Genomic DNA, 23050 nt, shown 5'->3' on the forward strand with positions numbered 1-23050 from the left:
TCGAGTGGAGGTAAGCCAGGGCGTATCTCCTTCAAAACGCTGAGGCCCACCACTACACATTCTTACACGCAACCCCTTGAGTGTGAGGTCAAAAGGCCAATGATGTTTACAGCATTCGACGCTCCACATATTGTGTACCATGCAACCTCAGTACTGGTTAGGGAAGCAGTGGTTGGTTGGATAACTTCAAACAGTGCTACAGCATTGGAAGAGGTAAGATAACACAATTTCAAAGATAGCGTTCACTTGACGATTCACAGCAAACTGTGGAAACAGCCAGACAATTTGTAGATGAGATAAACAAACACATAACATCTTTCATTATCGAATTTGTTTTCAACTACAACCAGTCTCAATTTGAAATGCACGTGTACATAAAAGGAACCCTGCAGATAAGTGGCGCTAAGAGAGTTGTATCTAGGACAACTATCAACAGTTATACCGACTACTAATCTGGAAGGCAAATAGGCTGGAAATTTGTTTTGCTGCGGTAAGTTGTAGGTAGGTGCTTTGCCGCTAAGATTATTTCTCGTGTGCGTGATATTTACGTCACAGCAAGCAAGAGGGGGGAACCGGGAAATGCTTTTGGCGAATAGCCGGCGAGAATAACCTACTCTTGCCTGATTCCTGGTCTGTGAACAAAAGTCATACTCCTTTACAGCAAACTGTCTCTCCTAAAAAGTTCGTGATACTGCAGATCGCACCATTTGGATCGACTGGACAAATTCAGACTCTTGAAGTTTGTTTTTTCCGTGCCTATAAAACATATTATTACACTATCTGCAGCTACGCCTTAAAGGATAGCCAGCTCCACGCGTTCGGTTTTGTCCTATCACATTCCATCAACTCTCATCACCCCGTTACACCAATACGTTTCTATATACATTCTTTAAGAATCGGTACCTAGCTGAACCGTCCTGCATGGTTTGAAACTCCCACGGAGTTCACCTTCGATTTTGACGGCGTGAAACTTTGTTACCACTGCGGCGAACCATTCTTCATTCGATGTTCATGGTGCAAGATAATTGTTTGTTTTGAAAATTTCATGAATTTCGAATATGTCCATATTGTGAAGTGTAATGCATACATCCCATAGATGATTGATGTCTGCAACTCGCAGACACTCATTTTCTGTCGGCCTCTTGATGTACATGGTGAGTCATTAGCAGCTAATATTTTTCCTGTCATGATTATTAATACAACACATTCTAACGTGCCTGACCTAAGATTGAACTGGCGACATCGCACTCAAGGGGTTCCTTGTTTATCGTAAAGCTACGGGCGGCGAGCGTATTTATATAGCCGACCGTTGTGGCCACGCGGTTCTAGGCGCAGCAGTCCGGAACCGCGCAACTGCTACAGTCGTAGGTTCGAATCCTACATCTGGCATGGATGTGTGTGGTGTACTTAGGTTAGTTAGGTTTAAGCAGTTCTAAGTTGTAGGGGACTGATGACCTCGGATGTTAAGTCCCATAGTGCTCAGAGCCATTTTTGTATTTATATAAACACTCATTTGGAGTCGTAATTTATGCCGGATAATGTCGTTGCTTCCCACTTAGGAAGTCGTGAGTTCCAATCCCACATTGGGCATAATTGAAAATTTTAAATATTCCAATACAGCGTGTCGCCTCTACAGGTGGTAGAGTATAATTCGTGGAATGATTCTATTTCTCCTGGGTGTCCCAGGAGAAATAGTCAGCAGTCATGGATATGACTGGAACGACCATTCGAAGCAAAAATGTCCGCTAAACATGGGCTCTAAAGTGCATGCCTTAAAAAGTAGGAGAACTTGTTCATCTTCGGTACTACGGAATACATCTCCTCTACTTCAAGCCCTTTGCTTTCCATATTTTGGGAGGAGGTAGTGTGGACCAAAAAATGAAAAAAATTACCTAATAAACACGGGCTCTAAAATTCGTACATTAAGGACTGTGAGAAATTGTGCAGTAGAAGAGATGGGTTTCAGAGTAGCGAAGATGAACAGTTGCTCACAAGTCTTAAGGTATGTACTTCAGAACCCATTTTACTGGCAAATTTTTTCTTGTTCGGTTCATAGCACCACCCCTTAAAACATGGAAAACAAAGAGTTTGCCGTAGAAGAGACTTGTTTCACAATCGATGATGAAGAAGGACTCCTAGTTCTTTAAGTATACAGTTTGTATCCCATATTTATTGGACTTTTTCACTTCAAATGATCTTTCCTTTCATATCCCTGAACATGGACCATTCCTCCTCGGACACCCAATATAACTTTGTGAAAATGTTCATCACATAGTGGTCAATACATGCTTAACCTTCCATTATATTCGGAACTGCTATAAGTCACCAATAACTGTATGTTAAAGCCCAAGGTACTCGAGTACACCGTTGAGTTCGTTGTGGCCGGGAAGCAAACAACATGCGAATGTCATCTTGACGAATTTCTTGCCATGCCTGAAACACATTTTGTCAGTCCATGTAAATGCTGGATGTAGGATGGCCTGAAATCATACGCCTTCGCATCGAAGTGCAGACATGTTCTATTGGTGACGAATCGGGGACCAGTCAAGGATCCGTAGAACATACAGGGCGCTTGTGGTGTGAATTGAAAAATGCGGTGTTGCTTTACATTACTGGATTATGCCATTTTGTATCCTAGTCACGAAGAGTACCATAACAGTGTTTGCCACATACGTGAGAGTGCTCCGTCTCCTTTCTGCAATCACCAAATCAGTCCTGTTGCCATATTCAACAGCTCCTCACACCACGATTCTAGGAGCTGGAAAGGTATAGGTATCGAGAACCGCTGTTTCCTATGATCTTTCATCAGTTCGTTAATGGACATGTTGCCGGCGATCTGAGAGTTACAAAGCAAGCGACACTCACCTGTGAACACCGTAAGATTCCACACAGTGTTCTAGTTGACTCTGGCTTCATATCACGCAAGTCTCTGTTGTCTGTGGTATGGTGTCAGCATTAAACGACAGGTGGTAAATGGAATTCTCGACCCAGGTTCCAGTAATCCGTTTGTGACGATCATCTGCCAGTAACCTCTGCCATATTTCAGCTGTCGTCATCTGTCTGTCGAATACTCTACAATCTCCCTGTTGTGTAGTCCTCCTGAAATTATCTGCGCCTGGTCATCTCGCCAAATTGTTTTCCTTTGAGACCAAGTCATCACTTGATTAGCAGTCATTTTGTCAGTAACGCATATCGGTACCACAAGCGGTAGCGGAGTCTCACCCGCAACGACTTACGGGAAGCGCTCCTGAAGGCCATGCCTCTTCCCCAGCAGTGCAGTGCAGTCGCAGTGGAGCAGCCAGGAAGAGCTCAGCCCAGATTGTGACCTCATCTGAGGTAGTAACACACAGTGTAGGACCAACGAGTTGATAAAGTATCAAATGGGCTTGGGCTTTGGGAAATGTGAACATTGTACTTGAAGAAACCAGTTTCTTAATTAGTGAATCAAGTGATGCTTCATTATTCACTGACAGTTCTAAATTATCAAGTACTCCTGTGGCTAAGAAGTGAGTCAAAGTTAAGTAAATATTTTTATCATTAATGTAATGAACTAACTGACATTTCATGTGTTCTAGTTTGGTGAGCCTTCTCGCACAGAACCCACAGTTAAGGCCGGACGAAAGTAGTTTTATCTTGTCACAATCTCTACATTACATATACATTTGCATGGATACTCTGCAAATCACGATTAAGTGTCTGACAGAGGAGTCATCGAACCACGTTCGTAATAACTCTCTATTATTCTACTCTGGAACGATATCCTATATCTGTCCCTGCGAACTCTAATTTCCCTTGTTTTATTTTGATGATCGTGTCTCCTTACATAGGTCGGCGTCAACAAAACTTTTTCCCATTCGCGGGAGGAAGTTGTTGTTTGCAATTTTGTGAGATGGTTCCGCAGCAACGAGACAAGCCTTTGTTTTAATGAGTTCCACCTCAAATCCTGTATCGTCCCCGTGACACTCTCTGCCCTTTTTTTTTTTTGATAATACCGAACATGCTGCCTTTCTTCGAAATCGCCGGATGTATAGCATTAATCCTATCTGGTAAGGATCCCACACCGCGCAGCGGCACTCCAGAAGAAGAAGGACAAACTTAGTGTAGGCATTCTCTTTAGTGGATCTGTTACATTTTCTACGAGAATTGTCCAGAAAGTAAGTTCCGATCGGTCACGAAATGGAAACCACAGTGAAAACTAGAAACGTTTCATTTGCAACAGTACTTTCCACATACTTCGAGTTTTGTCGGAATGTTGTATCAACTTTCCAATATCCTTGTCATAGAAAGCAGCTGCCTGTGCTTTCGGCCAGTTATCTGCATTAGTCTGCAGCTCGTTGTCTGTGGAAAAAATTTGTCTTCATAGCCAGTGGTTTCTTGTGAGCAGAGATGAGACTCAGGGGGAGCCAATTACGTGCTGCATTGTGGGTGGGCAAACACTTCTCATCGGAAACGCTGCAGGAGCGTCTTCATTGCCCATGCAGTGTGCGGCCGAGGATTCGCATGAAGAAGGAACTACTCGACAGTTGTGTTATGTGGGCTGAATGACACAGGCGAAACCTCTAACCAGGCCCTCCTGCTTGGCCTCAGACGCCACAGCTGCAATCGGCGCTGACTTCGGTCGCGCAGCTTGAGCCTATTGCCAATGGGCACCACTGTGGGGAGCCGGACTGGGGTATCACGGGGATGTCAACCTCGTCCCGTCTGTCCCCAGATCGGTCTGCCGCTGTGGTTGCCCCGGTTGCTGCCCGCAGTGGAGCTGAGCCCTCGCCTGTGGTTGATTGGGAGGTCGTTCCAAGGCGTGGCAGGCAGCAAAAGGCGTCCCCGGAGGCTGATCAGAAAGCCTCCCCGGTGCGTCTGACAAACCGGTTTCAGGCACTGTCTCTGGCTGAGCCAGATGCAGCTGCCTGCCCTGTTTCAGAGGACCATTCTCAGCCTTCAAGGTCCGGGCAATCGCAGAGGGTGGGCTTACTGGTAGTTGGGAGCTCCAATGTTAGGCGCGTAATGGGGCCCCTTAGGGATACGGCGGCTAAGGAGGGGAAGAAATCCAGTGTGCACTCCGTGTGCATTCCGGGAGGAGCCATGCCTGATGTGGAAAGGGTCCTTCCGGATGCCATGAAGAGCACAGGGTGCAGCCAGCTGCAGGTGGTGGCACATGTCGGCACTAATGACGTGTGTCGCTTTGGATCTGAGGAAATTCTCTCTGGATTCCAGCGGCTATCTGATTTGCTGCCGGTCTTGCTTACGAGATGAAGGCAGAGCTCACCATCTGCAGCATCGTTAACAGAACCGACTGCGGACCTTTGGTGCAGAGCCGGGTGGAGGGTCTAAATCAGAGGCTCAGACGGTTTTGCGACCGTATTGGCTGCAGATTCCTTGACTTGCGCCATAGGGTGGTGGGGTTTCGGGTTCCGCTGAATAAGTCAGGAGTTCACTACACTCAGCTGGCGGCTACACGGGTAGCGGAGGCTGTGTGGCGTGGACTGGGCGGTTTTTTTTTTTAGGTTAGAAGGCCTCGGGAAAGTGCGGGATGGGCTGCAATGTCAAAGGGTGCTTGGCAATTACAGGACGTGCTTGGATCAAGGAATAGTCGGAATTATAGTTGTAAATTGTTGTAGTTGCGCTGGAAAAGTTCCTGAGCTTCAAGCGCTAATAGAAAGCACAGAAGCTGATATCGTTATAGGTACAGAAAGCTGGCTAAAGCCTGAAATAAGTTCTGCAGAAATTTTTACGAAGTCTCAGACGGTGTTCAGGAAAGATAGATTAGGCAGAATTGGCGGTGGAGTGTTTGTGTCTGTCAGTAGTGGTTTATTTTGTAGTGAAGTCGAAGTAGATACTCCGTGCGAATTGGTATGGGTGGAGGTTATACTTAACAGCCGAATTAAGTTAATAATTGGCTCCTTCTACCGACCTCCAGACTCCGATGATACAGTTGCGGAACAGTTCAGAGAAAGTTTGAGTCTCGTAACAAATAAATATCCCACTCATACGATTATAGTTGGTGGGGACTTCAACCTACCCTCGGTATGTTGGCAAAAATACTTGTTCAAAACCGGTGGTAGGCAGAAAACGTCTTCCGAGATTGTCCTAAATGCTTTCTCCGAAAATTATTTCGAGCAGTTAGTCCACGAACCCACGCGAATTGTAAATGGTTGCGAAAACACACTTGACCTCTTAGCCACAAACAACCCAGAGCTGATAGAGAGCATCATGACTGATACAGGGATTAGTGATCACAAGGTCGTTGTAGCTAGGCTCAATACCATTTCTTCCAAATCCATCAGAAACAAACGCAAAATAATTTTATTTAAAAAAGTGGATAAAGTGCCACTAGAAGCCTTCCTAAAAGACAATTTCCATTCCTTCCGAACTGACTATGCGAATGTAGACGAGATGTGGCTCAAATTCAAAGATATAGTAGCAACAGCAATTGAGATATTCATACCTCATAAATTCGTAAGAGATGGAACGGATCCCCCGTGGTACACAAAAAAGGTCCGAACGCTGTTGCAGAGGCAACGGAAAAAGCATGCGAAGTTCAGAAGAACGCGAAATCCCGAAGATGGGCTAAAATTTACAGACGCGCGAAATTTGGCACGTACTTCTATGCGAGATGCCTTTAATAGGTTCCACAACGAAACATTGTCTCGATTTTTATTAGAAAATCCGAAGAAATTCTGGTCGTATGTAAAGTACACAAGCGGCAAGACGCAGTCAATACCTTCGCTGCGCAGTGCCGATGGTACTGTTATCGACGACTGTGCCGCTAAAGCGGAGTTATTGAACGCAGTTTTCCGAAATTCCTTCACCAGGGAAGACGAATGGAATATTCCAGAATTTGAAACACGAACATGTGCTAGCATGAGTTTCTTAGAAGTAGATACCTTAGGGGTTGCGAAGCAACTCAAATCGCTTGATACGGGCAAGTCTTCAGGTCCAGATTGTATACCGATTAGGTTCCTTTCAGATTACGCTGATACTATAGCTCCCTACTTAGCACTCATATACAACCGCTCGCTCACCGATAGATCTGTACCTACAGATTGGAAAATTGCGCAGGTCGCACCAGTGTTCAAGAAGGGTAGTAGGAGTAATCCATTTAACTACAGACCTATATCATTGACGTCGGTTTGCAGTAGGGTTTTGGAGCATAACTGTATTCAAACATTATGAACCACCTCGAAGGGAACGGTCTATTGACACGTAATCAGCATGGCTTCAGAAAACATCGCTCTTGTGGAACGCAGCTAGCTCTTTATTCGCTCGAAGTAATGGCCGCTATCGACAGGGGATCTCAAGTTGATTCCGTATTTCTAGATTTCCGGAAAGCTTTTGACACCGTTCCTCACAAGCGACTTCTAATCAAGCTGCGGACCTATGGGGTATCGTCTCAGTTGTGCGACTGGATTCGTGATTTCCTGTCAGGAATATCGCAGTTCGTAGTAATAGACGGCAAATCATCGAGTAAAAATGAAGTGATATTAGGTGTACCCCAGGGAAGCGTCCGGGGACCTCTGCTGTTCCTGATCTATATAAATGACCTGGGTGACAATCTGAGCAGTTCTCTTAGATTGTTCGCAGATGATGCTGTAATTTACCGTCTAGTAAGGTCATCCGAAGACCAGTATCAGTTGCAAAGCGATTTAGAAAAGATTGCTGTATGGTGTGTAAGGTGGCAGTTGACGCTAAATAACGAAAAGTGTGAGATGATCCACATGAGTTCCAAAAGAAATCCGTTGTAATTCGATTATTCGATAAATAGTAAAATTCTCAAGGCTGTCAATTCAACTAAGTACCTGGGTGTTAAAATTACGAACAACTTCAGTTGGAAGGACCACATAGATAATATTGTCGGGAAAGCGAGCCAAAGGTTGCGTTTCATTGGCAGGACACTTAGAAGATGCAACAAGTCCACTAAAGAGACAGCTTACACTACACTCGTTCGTCCTCTGTTAGAATATTGCTGCGCGGTGTGGGATCCTTACCAGATGGGATTGACGGAGGACATCGAAAGGGTGCAAAAAAGGGCAGCTCGTTTTGTATTATCACGTTATAGGGGAGAGAGTGTGGAAGATATGATACACGAGTTGGGATGGAAGTCATTACAGCATAGACGTTTTTCGTCGCGGCGAGACCTTTTTACGAAATTTCAGTCACCAACTTTCTCTTCCGAATGCGAAAATATTTTGTTGAGCCCAACCTACATAGGTAGGAATGATCATCAAAATAAAATAAGAGAAATGAGAGCTCGAACAGAAAGGTTTAGGTGTTCGTTTTTCCCGCTCGCTGTTCGCGAGTGGAATAGTAGAGAGATAGTATGAATGCGGTTCGATGAACCCTCTGCCAAGCACTTAAATGTGAATTGCAGAGTAGTCATGTAGTAGACGCTACTCCCTACGGATCTTTACGTGCTCACTATTCACTCACAACTGAAAAGAGCGACGCTACACGATCGACGGGCATACTAGAGACACTGCCCAACACACATGTGCAAAGCTTTACCGGAATTTCCCAGTGGTTTCCATTTCGCGACCTATCGGAACTTACTTTCTGGGAAACCCTCATATTTAAATACGTCTTGCGGACTCTTATAACGTTTTCTTCATCATAAATTTCATCAACTTTACATGTTTGTCGCTATGATTATGTTTGGACTTGCATATTTGTGCGAGCAATTTTTTTCCGCAGTAAGGAGAACAAAATCCATCAACACAAGTTCTCTGACAGATTTCCACTTAAAAGCTTGCCCTGGAATTAGCAAAACTTATAAAATAGCACCAGACATAGTTGTTTTAGTGAAAATTAAAATAAATATTATTCATTGATATCCAATGTTTTATATTTAACGTGTGAAGGAAACAGTCACGCAATACAAGTTAACGTCGATTTAAACTACGTCCGAGAACGACTTTCATCACAAGGCCACATCAAACGTAAAAAATACTTTGTTTCGTGCTTAGCTGTCCCGTGTTCTTCACCTCATCAATAAAAAGAAATGTACGTTTCCTTTTTACTGTCGTTTCTCCTCAATGCAACAGCCATAGCATAGCCATAGCAAATAAGTCTGCAAGGAAGGTATCAATCAGTCAAAGCGAAGATATACATCTCCGTAGGACTAACATTATAACCGTAGAGCAGACTCGTTGACAATAGTTTCTCATGAGGAGCTGCCTTCCTACGATTTCTCCTCTCTTCCCGTCTTCTTTCCCTTCCTTTACTCTCCGTGAGCTGGCCGGTTGCTTACTGCTGAGGTGTGAGAACGAGGAAGCTTGGACGAGAAGGTTGGTGAACAGCTCTGTTCTAGATTTTTTGATGCACTACGGTCAGATCTTCAACTGGGGATCTGAGACGGTGGAACGACCCGGGATTTTGGAGAACTCAGTATGCATGCAAGATTTCTCCACTGAGACGGAACGACCACCGCAATACTCTCCAAAAAAAAATGTGAGTACAGAATGTATCATCTACGTCCGTCACTGGAAAGAGATACGCCTAATGGCAGAAGAAGCAATGGTATTATTTTAGTTCAGAAGGGTCTATATCGAATCCATTAATGTAGTTAGGATATCTAACGTAATTATGATGTTATAATGATAGCAGTGGACCACTGGAGATGGAAAAATAAGATGGACGCTCACTTAGAGGTGTAAACCAAAATTTTTATGGTAAGGGGTATGGTAGGGATACTCTTTATTCTTCTGACTGATGAAAAGTTCCTGATCCGTTACCAAGGTCGCTAACGCATACGAATCCAGCAGTAAGGGGAAAAGAGACTTCGGCACAAGCTTATGCCTTTGGCGTTAAATCCCTAAAATCTTTAGCAATGCCTCGTAGACTGAATATGTGATACACTTATTTGGTCTTAAGGTGGAAAGATTAATCTCAGCAATTTAATCATTTTATGGTTGAAGCTCTTTCCTAGTCCATGTCTGCTTCCTAATACATAATAAGGAAATGTGATTCTGCCTTGAGCAATCACAATCTTTCTTGTTTTACTATCCACATATGTTTCGGAGACGACTCTCCTTCTACAATGAGTTTTATTTATTATCTGTAGAACAATACACAAAGAACGTATGTATTATCGTATTTATTCGCTATTTGAGATATACATTTACATTATTGTAAGTAATGATAGAAATATTAACATGAAGAACAAATATATGCTTTATTATAATAATAGTGACTATTGGTGCTCACAGGTCTGTTTGGTATTTGCTTCACAGCTACAATTACTGCCTTCCACTATGTCATTTACTATTAATAAGCGTTTGTCATTGTTTTCTTGCGTAGTTTCTCGTAACTTTTTATGGCATAGTATGAGAAACTTTTTATGGCATTGTATGGGGTACAAAGAAGGAGCCTCCTAGAAGATTGTGAGCCTAAAGACTGAATACAGGCAGAATCGGGCGTACCCTGGAAACGGTGAAATATTTCACCGGCTAATCCTTCTAACACCAGATCAAGTTAAAGTCCAAAACCAAATTAACATCAAGATGCAACGGCCTTTATCAAGACCACCCCTTGTGACGATCTCGATAAATACTGAGGGATTCTCTAATCATAAGAGTGTTTTATTAGGAGACATGTGCTATAAGCATAAATGCGACGTATTGTTGGTGCAGGAAACACACCGGGGAGCCACCAGCCACAGACCTAAAATAGCAGGAATGGATTTGGCCATTGAAAGACCTCACGATAAGTATGGGAGTGCGATTTTCATCAGACCTGGGCTCACCGTAACTTCAGCTACAATGACAGAAGTAAATAACATTGAAGTACTTACCATTCGCGCCCAGAGTTCTCTGTGACATCTGTGTACAAACCACCAGATGTGGACTTTGTTTTCCATGAACCAAACAATTTTACAAATGACCATATTACTTTTGTCATGGGTGATTTCAACTGCCATGGTGAGGCATGGGGATATAATGAGACTGATGAGAATGGTGTACAGCTTGAATCCTGGGCTGACACTAATGACCAACAACTCATTCATGACCCAAAACAGCCAGCATCGTTCAACAGCAGAAGATGGAGAAAGGGATATAATCCTGACAACATCTTTGTGAGTAGGAAGTTGGCAGCACAGTGCATGAAGCTTGTTGAAGAACCTATCCCAAGTACACAACACAGACCCGTCGTTTGTGTTGTGAATGCCATGGTTAAATGTAAGGAGTTGCCTTTGCGAAGACGGTTTAATTTCAAAAAGGCAGACTGGCAGAAATTTAAAGAACAATTGGACGAAGAGATTGAGAAAATCACTCCTCGACCAGATGAGTATGGTAGATTTATCGATCTTGTGAAAGTGATCTCAAGGAAAAACATCCCAAGGGGTTGCCGTACCCAGTACATCCAGGGTCTGACCGGCAGCATCAAGATCGCACTTGACAGGTACCAAAAGCTGTCCACTCAGGACCCCTTCAGCGAAGATACGATGGAAGCTGGGGAGGAACTAATGGAGGTTATTGCTGAGGATAAGAGATCACGGTGGTGCAAACTAGTAGAGAATCTTGACATGAAACAAAACAGCAGACGTGCATGGAAATTACTGAAAAACTTAAGTGGGGACCGAACTGACCACCAGCAGAAGAACAACGGGGTAACAGCAAATCAGATTGCTAGCCAACTTCTGAAGAATGCGAAAACCAAAGGCAGAAGAGAAAGGGAAAGAGTTATACCCCAAGGACAAAAAGATTACGGACTCCTCAATGCTTCATTCACAGCAACCGAACTGGAAGACGCCATTCAGAGTATGAAACTGAATAAGGCCGCTGGAACTGATGACCTTAGAATGGAGCAGATAAAACAGATTGGGCTCAAAGCTCGAAACTGGTTACTACAAATGATGAACACCTGTATTAAAGAGCTGAATATTCCAAAACTATGGCGGCAGGCGAGAGTGGTGGCTTTACTAAAACCTGGCAAGGAGATAAAGGACCCCAAAAGTTACAGACCAGTGTCACTTCTATGCCATCTCTATAAGATACTGGTGCGGATGATTCTCAACCGGGTGGCAGAAACTATAGATGGAAAGCTCATAAAGGAACAAGCCGGTTTCAGACCAGGAAGATCTTGTTGTGGGCAAATACTTAATCTGACGCAACATATAGAAGACGGGTTTGAAAAAAAAAATTAATAACTGGAGCAGCTTTCATAGATCTTACTGCTGCATACGACACGGTACATCAAAGAAAGCTATTGCGCAAATTATATCACCTCACAGGGTCTGACGCAACATATAGAAGACGGGTTTGAAAAAAAATTAATAACTGGAGCAGCTTTCATAGATCTTACTGCTACATACGACACGGTACATCACAGAAAGCTATTGCGCAAATTATATCACCTCACAGGGGACTGTAGGTTGTCGATGGTTATTGGTAGTCTTCTGCAGAATCGAAGATTTTATGTCTCCCTAAATGGTAAGAACAGTACATGGCGACTGCAGAAGAACGGCTTACCACAAGGAAGTGTACTTTCTCCCATCCTTTATAACATGTACACTAATGACCAACCTATACCTCAAGATGCAAGACTGTTCGTATATGCTGATGACACAGCTGTGGTGGTCCAGGGGTCCCATTTTGATGCAACGTCTGGAAATCTCTCTAGAGCGCTTGAAGAACTGGCTCAATACTATGACGCCAATCACCTCAAGCCAAACCCTGACAAAACCCAAATACGTGTTTTCCACCTGCGCAATAGAGATGCTGGAGTTCAGCTCGACGTTACATGGCAAGGTAAGAAGCTAAAGCACTGTCCAACACCTAAATACCTCGGGGTTGTACTTGACAGAACACTTTCCTTCAAGCAGCATTGCCAAAACACCAAGGATAAAGTCTGCTCCAGGAATAACATCATCCGCAGGCTGACAAACTATGAATTGGGAGCTCAACCATCAGTACTGAGAACATCAGCACATGCTCTGTGTGTTTCTGCAGCAGACTATGCAGCGCCAGTATGGGAAGCATCTGCACATGCTAAACAGGTTGATGTAAGTGTAAATGAGACAATGCGAATTGTCACAGGCTGTCTCAGACCGACACCAACGGATAATTTGTACCTACTTGCTGGAATTGCCCCATCCAAGATCAGAAGGCAGGTGGCAGCAGACGCTGAGAGAACCAAGAAAGGAACAGATTCTCGACACCCACTGAATGAGCACGTCACTCAGGCTCGGAGGCTTAAGTCTAGAAATAGCTTTATTGCAAGAACCAAGATCCTTGACGGTTCACAGGAAGATAATAGTGTCCGTAAATGGGAGAATGAACAAACCGCACTGCAGATAATACCAAAAGAGCAAATGGCACCTAGAAACAAACTTCCTTATACAGTGTGGAGAACACTAAATAGGCTGAGGGCTGGTGTACCCAGATGCAAAACTAATCTGTGCAAATGGGGACTGCTGACTAACGATGACGACGTTCTTTGCGGATGCGGAGAGCTACAAGACGAGGCACATCTGCTCATGTGTCGACTACTGCCGGAGTCCTGCACTTTTAGTGACCTGCTACAAGCCAACGACAAAGCCGTAGCGGTGGCTAACTATTGGAAAAATAAAATTTGATCTGGACACGGAAAAGTAAAGTAATGGCATAGTATGATATTATCGTTTTCTTTTCTTTCGTTAACACCACTGTCGTTATGCTACTTTCTAACAAAGATTTGGTGTTTTACTGTGTGACTAGAATTTGTTTGGTTACAGTACTACTTTTCGAAAAAAGTGTTCAAATGTATGCTGGTTCTGATTGTTGTTTCTGAAATGTTGATTAGGGTGGGGCAGCACACTATGTACGTACCTTCTTTTTGTGGAGCTCGCGTTTTTGTGCTGTTTCACTGTTTGTGTGATGCTCACTTGTTCCGCTATCTTTTTCTGGGTATTGTGGGCGGGAATTTTGAATTTTGCATTAGCATTAATCTGTGGGGTCGGGGACTCTCTCTCTCTCTCTCTCTCTCTCTCTCTCTCTCTCTCTCTCTCTCTCTCTCTGTGTGTGTGTGTGTGTGTGTGTGTGTTTTATGTCTTGGTTTTCTGATAATTCCTTCAGAGCTGACAAGTGTTCCATTACATAGTGCTGTGTATTCGTTCATCTCTTTATTTCCTTCCATTTTGGCTTTTTGTATATCATAATTTTCTTCTATTATAAGTTTCCGTGGAGGGCTATTACTAGACTTAAGAAGTTTTAAATATGTATTTGTGTCTGTTAGTCTGCCTTTCTTGTTCATGAGATCATCTGCAAACATGGAATGAGTGTTGTTACTCTTAAGTGTCCTTCGTTGGTCAGTGCATCTGATGTTGAAATTTCTACCTATCTGTACAGTATAATCTGAGTTGCAGTCTTGACACATGAGCTGCTAAATTCCAGGTGTGTTACGTTTGCCGGTAGCGGTATTAGCTGGTCTCAGTTTCTTTTGTATAGAGTTGGGTGTTTTGTAGGCAGTTTTCAGTCCTTGTTTTTCGAATATACTGCCTATTTTGTGAACTGCTTTGTTGTTGTAGATGAGTGGGCACGAAAATGCGAATCTCAAAAAACTAACTACACGTTTACATACACAGTCTGCTTCCCCATCCCAATCAAGATTCCATAAAGCCTAATCACAATCAGCATCCATTCGGAAACATTTTTCGAAAAACAGAACTGCAACCTAAAAAATGATAGTCAAAGAGTAAAATAGCGAATGTTTGTTATAAAATAACATAATATAACGACAGTAGTGTTACAGAAAGAAGAGAAAAGCGATAATGTATTATTATGTCTTAAAAAGTTGTGATAAATTACGTAACAAAACGATGATATACGCTTATTAATTGCAGATAACGGACTGGAAGGCAATAATTGTAGCTGTGCTCCAAATACCAAACAGTCTTGTGAACACCGATAGTCAGTATTATTATTATAAGGCATATATTTGTTCTTCATGTTAATATTCTGTCGATAGTTGTGGTAATGTAAATACTGCAATCTCAAAAAAATTGATAAATATCATAATGCATAAATTCTCAGAACAACGTTCAACAGATAATACATAAAACCCGTTGAAGGTGAAGAAACTTCTCCGAAACATGAACGGTAAGCAAAGCAAGAAAAATTGTGTTTGCCCGAGACAGAACCACATTTTCTTATTACTACTCAGCAGCCTAGTGGTGCTATTCGACAGGTGTAGCCCAAGTGTTGTGTTTCAGCTCATCAAATCTCTGTCTCATCATAAAAACAACATAAACAAGACAGCAGTTATCATATTCACTAACGAGAATCACAGACGGAACACCTGCATTTTAAGTACATTATTCACAATTACTAAAGGAACTTGACCAATGGTTGCTAGTTAGGCAGTTAGTTGTCAGTAAAGAAGATATTTCCTATTTAGGTCGCTAAAACCATTGTGGACTTCCTAGTCTGAAATATCACATTATATTTAAATGTATTTAAACAAACAGATGAGTCTAAGGCAGTCTCTCGCGGCCTTTCACCTTAATGATGGCTGCAACTACCGGAGCCATTATTCAGAAATTGATTCAAGATGTCTCAGCGGTCATCTAAAATACGCAGAGAGAAGTATTATTTATGTCCCTCAAGAATTATTCCAGGTACGCTTGACAAGACCAATAAACGTGACCTAAAAGGCTAGAAAATTGCCCAGACATTTAAAGTTTGTTTATTAAAACACTCCTAAACAGTTTAAGATCATTGGGTTATGAACTGATTGATGATTATACAAATCAAATCTGTATACAAGTCTGTAAACACGCAATCTGCAAATTGGTGGTCCCCTGACGCTCCCCATTGTTCAATTGAAGGACTGCATACTTCTTATCAGAAACCAATTCCATAGTTCGCCATGTGAATCTTCGTTCAGTGAGTGAAGAATCATTATATTAACTTTTCTATCGTAGCAAAAGGACTCCAACAATGAATGTACTATTTGACACTTTGCTACCCATAGGTACTAAGAGTTCTCGCTTCTATCACCTTTCACCGTGCTTAACGTGTTATGCAGGGTGAAAAGAAGAATAACACACGAGATTTTGCTATACAACGTAATTCACACCACGATCGTCGAAGGAAACATTACCTGTGTGTGTTCATTGCACAACGTAATTTGTGAAGTAGCTTCAGTAAAGGTCCACCGTTGTAAACATACTGTCGCATCGCTGAATTCGATAATGACTAGATACACAGATGACCCAAAACGTTATGACAGACTGATTAATAGTATATTGGTCCTCACATGAAATGCAATACAGCAGTAAGTCTACTTAGCATAAATTCTACAAGTCAGTGGTAAGTTTCCGGAGGTATGTGGCACTCGATGTCTAAGCACGCAGTCGCCGCTAATTTCGGTTTAATGTTATCCAACTAGTCATGTTATTATTTCCTGTACAAGTGGTCAAATCCTGATTAACGCACTGCAGCGCACGATACAATGGTTAGTACGCAGTCTAAAGAATTAGTCCTCCAATAGAACAATGAGTGAGGGGATTATCAAACAGTCTGTGAGCAGCGCAGACAATTCGATTTAGAACTGTATCAGAGCAAAGGCTACACAACTCTGTGTGAAAAATGTTGTCTTACACCATAATTGTGTGTACTGGAGGCGATACAGACGGTGAAGAGTATAACAGTGAGAGGCCCCCACACGTGTGATCAAAAAGCACCGGTCACTCACTTATGTCTGTTATACCTACCGGTAACATATATAGTCACGGACTGTAACTACAGCATATACGAGGGTAGAACTTAAATAGTGGCAACTATTTATTCACAACCGATACAAAACAGTTACATGTTTGCACCTGCTACTGTCCTTCAAAGTAGTCACCACCGTTATGTAGAAGCCGTTGTCAGCGATATGGAAGGCGTAGTATATCGTTAGCAAAGCCTGTTCTGTTGATGATGCGAATGGATCGGTCTACTGCCTGTCGAATCTCTGGAACAGTTCTGAAGCGAATGGCACGAAGTGATTCGTTCATCTTCGGAATCAAACCATAGTCACAAGGACTTACGTCCGGGGAGTGTGGTGGATGGTACAGTACTTCCCTGTCCCATCGACCAAACAGAGCAGGCACAGCTTGCGCTGTATGCGCCCGCGCATGGTCGTGCAAAATGACGGGTGGCTTGCGCAGAAAGAGTCGCCGCTTCTTTCGCAAAGCTGGGCGCAGATGATGCTCCCGAAACGAACAGTAGTACTGTGCATTGACGGTCTGCCGTGGAGGAACGTAATGCGTTAGGACAACACCATCACAGTCCTACACGAGAATCACCCATAACTTTCATCATACTGCGGCTCTGGCGCACTTTAGACTTTCGCGGCGATCCAAAAAGACGTCATTCGTTGGACTGGCGTTTCGGTTTTGGTCCATGTCTCATCCGGTGTTACGATACGCGTTCATTCCGCTCCAAGTGCGTCTGAGCAGCGTCGTGACGCATCCATTTCTGCATTTCCGTCAAGCCATGCGGAACCCAACGTGATGCAATTTTTCGCATGCCCAGGCGGTCCTTCAGGATGCAAAGCACAGACGTATGCACTAATCCGGTTTTGTGGGCGACCTCACGAATCGTATGGCGTCGATCACTGTCCATTAACGCAGCAACAGCATGCACGTCTTCTTCAGAGACGCTAGGACGACCTGCCCCATGCATGCCTGCCACAGTTTGCCGACCTTCTTTGAATGATTTTACCTAACGTGCCACTGTTATGTACGGCATTGGCGATTCCCCACACGCCTCTTGAAGACCTTGATGACACTGTCGTGCTGTACGACCTCTGGCACATTCATCCTTGATCCAACCCCATTGTTCCTGTTTCGAAAACATAGTGACACCGTTGTGTTAGACCGCTCGTTCATAAGTGACAGTATTTCCCTCGACTGTGCGCATGCCGATGACGTGGGACGAGCGAATCCATTTGCTCGGCGGTAAGGTAAGTGTGTCAACAACGTGTGCTGTCAGCGACAATAGTAGATCCTATTGCATTGTGTCTCCACAGCAGTGTTGCCACTATTTAAGTCCCAACCTACGTACATTGACAATGAACAGTGAGCACACAAAATGTAAAGCAAAAGGATAGCGGTTACACCTCTCAACGGTAGCGGGGTCTCGTTTTGACAAAGGAGACGATTTGGGATACTCAAAATTCTTTAATACAAAGTTTGTAGCTATTTTATTACATTCAGATGGATTCGTTATCCTCTCACAGAACTGAAAGCTATGCGCCGCGAAAAGTCTCCACATAATCTCCAAATCAATTCAAGTCAGACTCGCGACAAAAGTGTGAAATACGGTCACACAAACTCAAATAATTTAATTTCTACGCAACTACCGCCACCAACAGATGTCTCAATTGAGAACCGAGAAGAAATCAGGGTTCGTACGAAAGCATACAGTCAGTAGTTTTTCTCTCGCTCTATGTGCTTCAGGAAATGGAATGAGTGGCAGTGGTATACGGTACCCTCCGCTATACGTCACATATCTATGTACTTGGATGCAGATGTAGGTATAGAAATAACATACTTTATCTTCAATTTATGACCGTAGTCCAATCGATTTCTTGTACAAATGTTCTTCCCCAAATTAATACCTCTGGAAACTAGAAGAAGATTGTCGCTATATATATGCTCTACTCACAGTAATAATACCATCGGCTAGGTTCAACATCAACGTGCAATAACCACTCAGTAAGTCTGTAAACCGTTCGTGTGCCACCGTAGTTCAAGTAAAGCATGCATAGCAAAATGACGCTATCTAAAACCGGCACTGAAATAAATGTGGCGCGCCACGGACAATAGACAGCAGTACTGAATGACTTCTGCGGATACATTAACTGGCGAGTAGATGTGCAAATGTTGAGCAACTGACAGCACAGGTGAACCAAGGGGCTACCAACAGTGTCTCCTCAACGACCAATCAGCGAAAGTTCCCACGTATAGGCCTCTGTAGCGGGTGCCTGCTTCATGCACCCGTACTGACTGCTGTCCAAAGGCGACAAAGGCTGCAATTTGAACGACAGTATCGCAGTGCCGTTTGCAAATGAATAGCGTTTTATGCTCCATCGAACAGATGGCCGTTGGCGGGTACGGCGAGAAACGTCTGAAGGCAAACACCCCGCAATCGTCCAAAGGGACCAGGACGGAGGAGGCAGTGCTGTAGTCTGGGAAATGTTTTCGTGGGACTCCCTGGGTGATCTCGTCATTCTGGAATGCACAGCGGATCAATACAAGAACGCACCTATCATTGGAGATCACATCCACCCCTACGTGCAGCTTGTTTTCCATTGGCGCGATGGGCCTCCGTAACTACCAGCAAGACAATTCAACGCGTCACGCTGCTTGCAGTATACATGCATGGTTCGAAAAGCACCAGGATGAGTTTGACGTACTCTTCTGGGCACCGAACACCCCAGATTTAAAATGGGTCAAGAATCTGTGGGACGACCTCAATCGAGCTGTTTGCGCAGTGGATCCTCAACCTGTCGCAGCTGGCCGTGGCACGGTAATCGGCATGGCTCCACATCCCTGTCAGTACCTTCAAGAAGCTCCAAATTTCTCTTTTTGTTTGTTTCGCAGCGCTTCGCGCTGCAGTAGGTGGTTATTGACCCTTTTGACAGGTAGTCACACTAATATGACTGGTTTTTTTTATTTAATCGTATGTTGATTTTATACAATATACAGTTGATATAAGACAAGTGGTTTTATACAATGTACATATGATATAAGACAAGATTGAGCCTTAAAATCTGTGTTTTTAAACCACTAAATTACGCTGGGTGTGAGAGTGAGGAAGTCGTCGGGAATTCCAGGGTACGAATGAAGTGGACAGCGTTGGAGCTAGATGTTCAATTGTCTGCTCTTCTTGATTACATTCACACATTGGTGAACTAATTCAACCCCATTTGTACCTCAAGTAGCTACAACAACCATGTCCAATCCTTAACCTGTTGAGGCGGCACCAGACGTTCCTCGGTAGGTCCAAACCTTTTGGGTTCTTTGTGGGATCAAGGTAATGGGTTCTTTTTCCCAATGTTTTTGTTGACATTCATGCTTCCAGCTTTCATTTACATCAAAACCGTCCGCTATGAGTTGTCCTGCAGTAACACTTGCTGGTCTTCTCGATCGCAATCGTTGCTGTGGCGGATGACAGAATTCCTGGTGCAGTGGTAGAGAGATGGTGATGCAGAGATTTTCTTGGCCTCCCTCAGTAGAGCTTGTTTCCGCCTTAAGCGACGTGGAGGGGTGTGACTCAATGCAAGTAACCAGTGGCATGGGGTTTATTTGATGGGGCATGGATGTGTGTGATGTCCTTAGGTTAGTTATGTTTAATTAGTTCTAAGTTCTAGGCGACTGATGACCTCAGAAGTTAAGTCGCATAGTGCTCAGAGCCATTTGAACCATTTCTTTTTTATTTGATGGAACCGGTAATGCAGCGCATTGTGTCATTCAGTTTTGTGTCTACCTTTTTCACATTTACACTTTGCAACCAGACAGGTACACAGTACTCGGCAGCAGAGTACACAAGATTGATGCCAGCTAACTGCACAAGATTGATGCCAGCTAACTGCAGACAGTCAGTATAGTTTCCGTAGGTGGTACCACTGAGCTTATGTAGTATGTTGTTCCTTGGAGCAACTTTATCAGGAAGGTTGGTGATGTGCTCTTTGTAGCTCAGGGTTCTGTCTAGAGTGATTCCGAGATATTTTGGGAAAGGATTGTACCTCAAAGTTTGTCCATTGAGCAGAACTCTTGGTTTGTAGTTCGCGGCAAGATTCGCTAGATGGAAACAAGAGACTTCAGTTTTTGATGTGCTTGCGATCAATCTCCAGGTCTTAAAGAAAGTTTACATCTTCTCCAGATCCTCCGCAGGAATTCGTTCACCATTCGAAATTACTACTCTGTGCTACCAGTGTGATGTCATAGTGATGGGGCTAAAACAAATCCCTATGGTACTGCATTATTTTGTTTCCGTTTGTGGATTTAGAGCTGCCTAGAAACACTTCAAATTGCCTTTAACTAAGCATGCTGGTTATTATATCCACAATTTCTCGATTTGGTACAACTTGCAGTAGCTTGTAGATCAGTCCCTGTCGCCAGACAGTGTCATACGCGGCTGTCAGGTCGATAAAGGCAGCTGCTGATTTCACATGGCCTTGAAAACCTGCTTCAATATGGGTAGTTAGGACAAGAACTTGATCGGTGCAGCTGAGTCCTTGTCTGAAGGCAGCTTCTTCAGGAGGGGTAGCCGCCTCGACGAACAATGCCATTCTGGTTAGGAGGACTCGTTCCAAAAGTTCAAATGTACAGCTGAGCAGTGCTGTAGGGCGGTAGCTTTCAGGGCTGTCTTCAGGTTTTCCAGGTTTGAGAGTGGCTATAACTTTCGACATTTTGAATTGTCTGGGAAGTATAATAATATCTGCCACTAACTCGCATTACAGGCACTTTCGAATATCAGGATATGGAGAAACAACACTGGGTTAACAAAACAGGACGCGACTATTTATTATTTCTCGATATCTTTCTCTACTTGTGAAGTAACTTCAACGCTCCATATTGATGGCAGCTCACCTCTTAAGAAATTTAAAACTGCTAGAAATGAACACTATGATCTGTATGCCACATGCCGCCAAGAAACGAGTGTCTACCATTCAGAAAACTTTAGGCTCCAATTGCCTACTTTACGCGTTTGGATATTTCCTAAAAAAGTTTAACAAGTCGTTAACTCAGCCTATCAGCAATACGACTACGACCTGACTGGCTGTTGCATCTTTATCGAACATTCCAACTCATACTGCTTCTTTTCCCATTAACTGCAATTTTTAGAGTGGACATCGAATGATACGCAACAGGTAGCCATAGTTTTGATTATCATCTCAAAAATATATAGTTACATAATTAATTTCTAGTTTATTTTACAGGTAAATGTCTGCAGCCCTAGTACGCTTCGAAATCCGCTCACCATAGTACCGTAGTACGTCGCTGGAGGAGTCAAAACCAAATAACGTATGGCATTGATAAAGTGGAGTATCGTGCGGTGATTCGTTTTCTGCTGTTGGAGGGGAACAAAAATGCAACGATCCACAGCGAGTTACTGGAAGAGTACGGCAACAATGCATCATCATAGGCCAACGAAGGCAAACAAACTTCGTTGGCCCAGATCTGTTTGGTTTCTTGGTTTGTAGGGGTGACAGATAGGAGGCAACGAATTGGTTGGCCGTGGCTGCTGTTTCATCAAAGTATTGGTAATGGGTTGGTCATAGGGCCCGTTTTCTAGTGCAGACGCTTTGTTCAATGGCTTACTAGCGATTTGCTGTGTCGATTGAACGTGCGTGTCTTTATTGTGTTTAAAATTACTGGAGAATAGAGTGGAATGTAGAGAAAGCATTAAAGCCGAGAGAGCTTTATAGAGAACGGGAATAATCATGGAACTCTAAGAACTGCGATTATAAAAATAAGCTGAAAAGATTAGACACTTACAGGGAAATAAGTGGAACTATTGGAAAGTGAAGTGCACGATGTGGACAAGAAAATGGAGTCTATTGACGTCTTTCAACCGTAAAATTAGGTTAACACATTCCTATATACTTCGAATTATAGCTGAATTTCGGGTACAATCTTGCAGAGTAGATGCTTGAATATGAATCCTCAGTAGCTAATTATCTCAGAGTGAACATCTGCTTCAGGTATAGTTCCGCTAAAAGTGTTGTCATCTTTGCTAATTTTGGGGGCTACATAGTTCAATAACATTTCCAAATATGTAGCTTCCATCGAAAAAAAAATGAAATAGCCCATATTCCTGTTCAGATTTACTTTTTCCTCATCACATTGCTCCCTACTTTTGAAATGGGAGGTCGTCCACCAATGTCGTTTCTTCTTTTACTGATCAGCTTCTTGCAGTAAAATAAACACTGAAAATTCGACGACTGCTCGACGTACTGGCCGGTGAAATCGTAATTTAAACACCAGTTTACAACAATAACAAAATGGGAGAAACCTCAACAGGTTACCAGAGCCAGGTGCGACTCCACATTGCGGAATCCGTGGCCCCAGCCACTTGATTTGGTG

This window comes from Schistocerca gregaria, chromosome 1 (genome assembly GCF_023897955.1).
Source record: "Schistocerca gregaria isolate iqSchGreg1 chromosome 1, iqSchGreg1.2, whole genome shotgun sequence".
NCBI classification, from domain to species: Eukaryota; Metazoa; Arthropoda; class Insecta; order Orthoptera; family Acrididae; genus Schistocerca; species Schistocerca gregaria.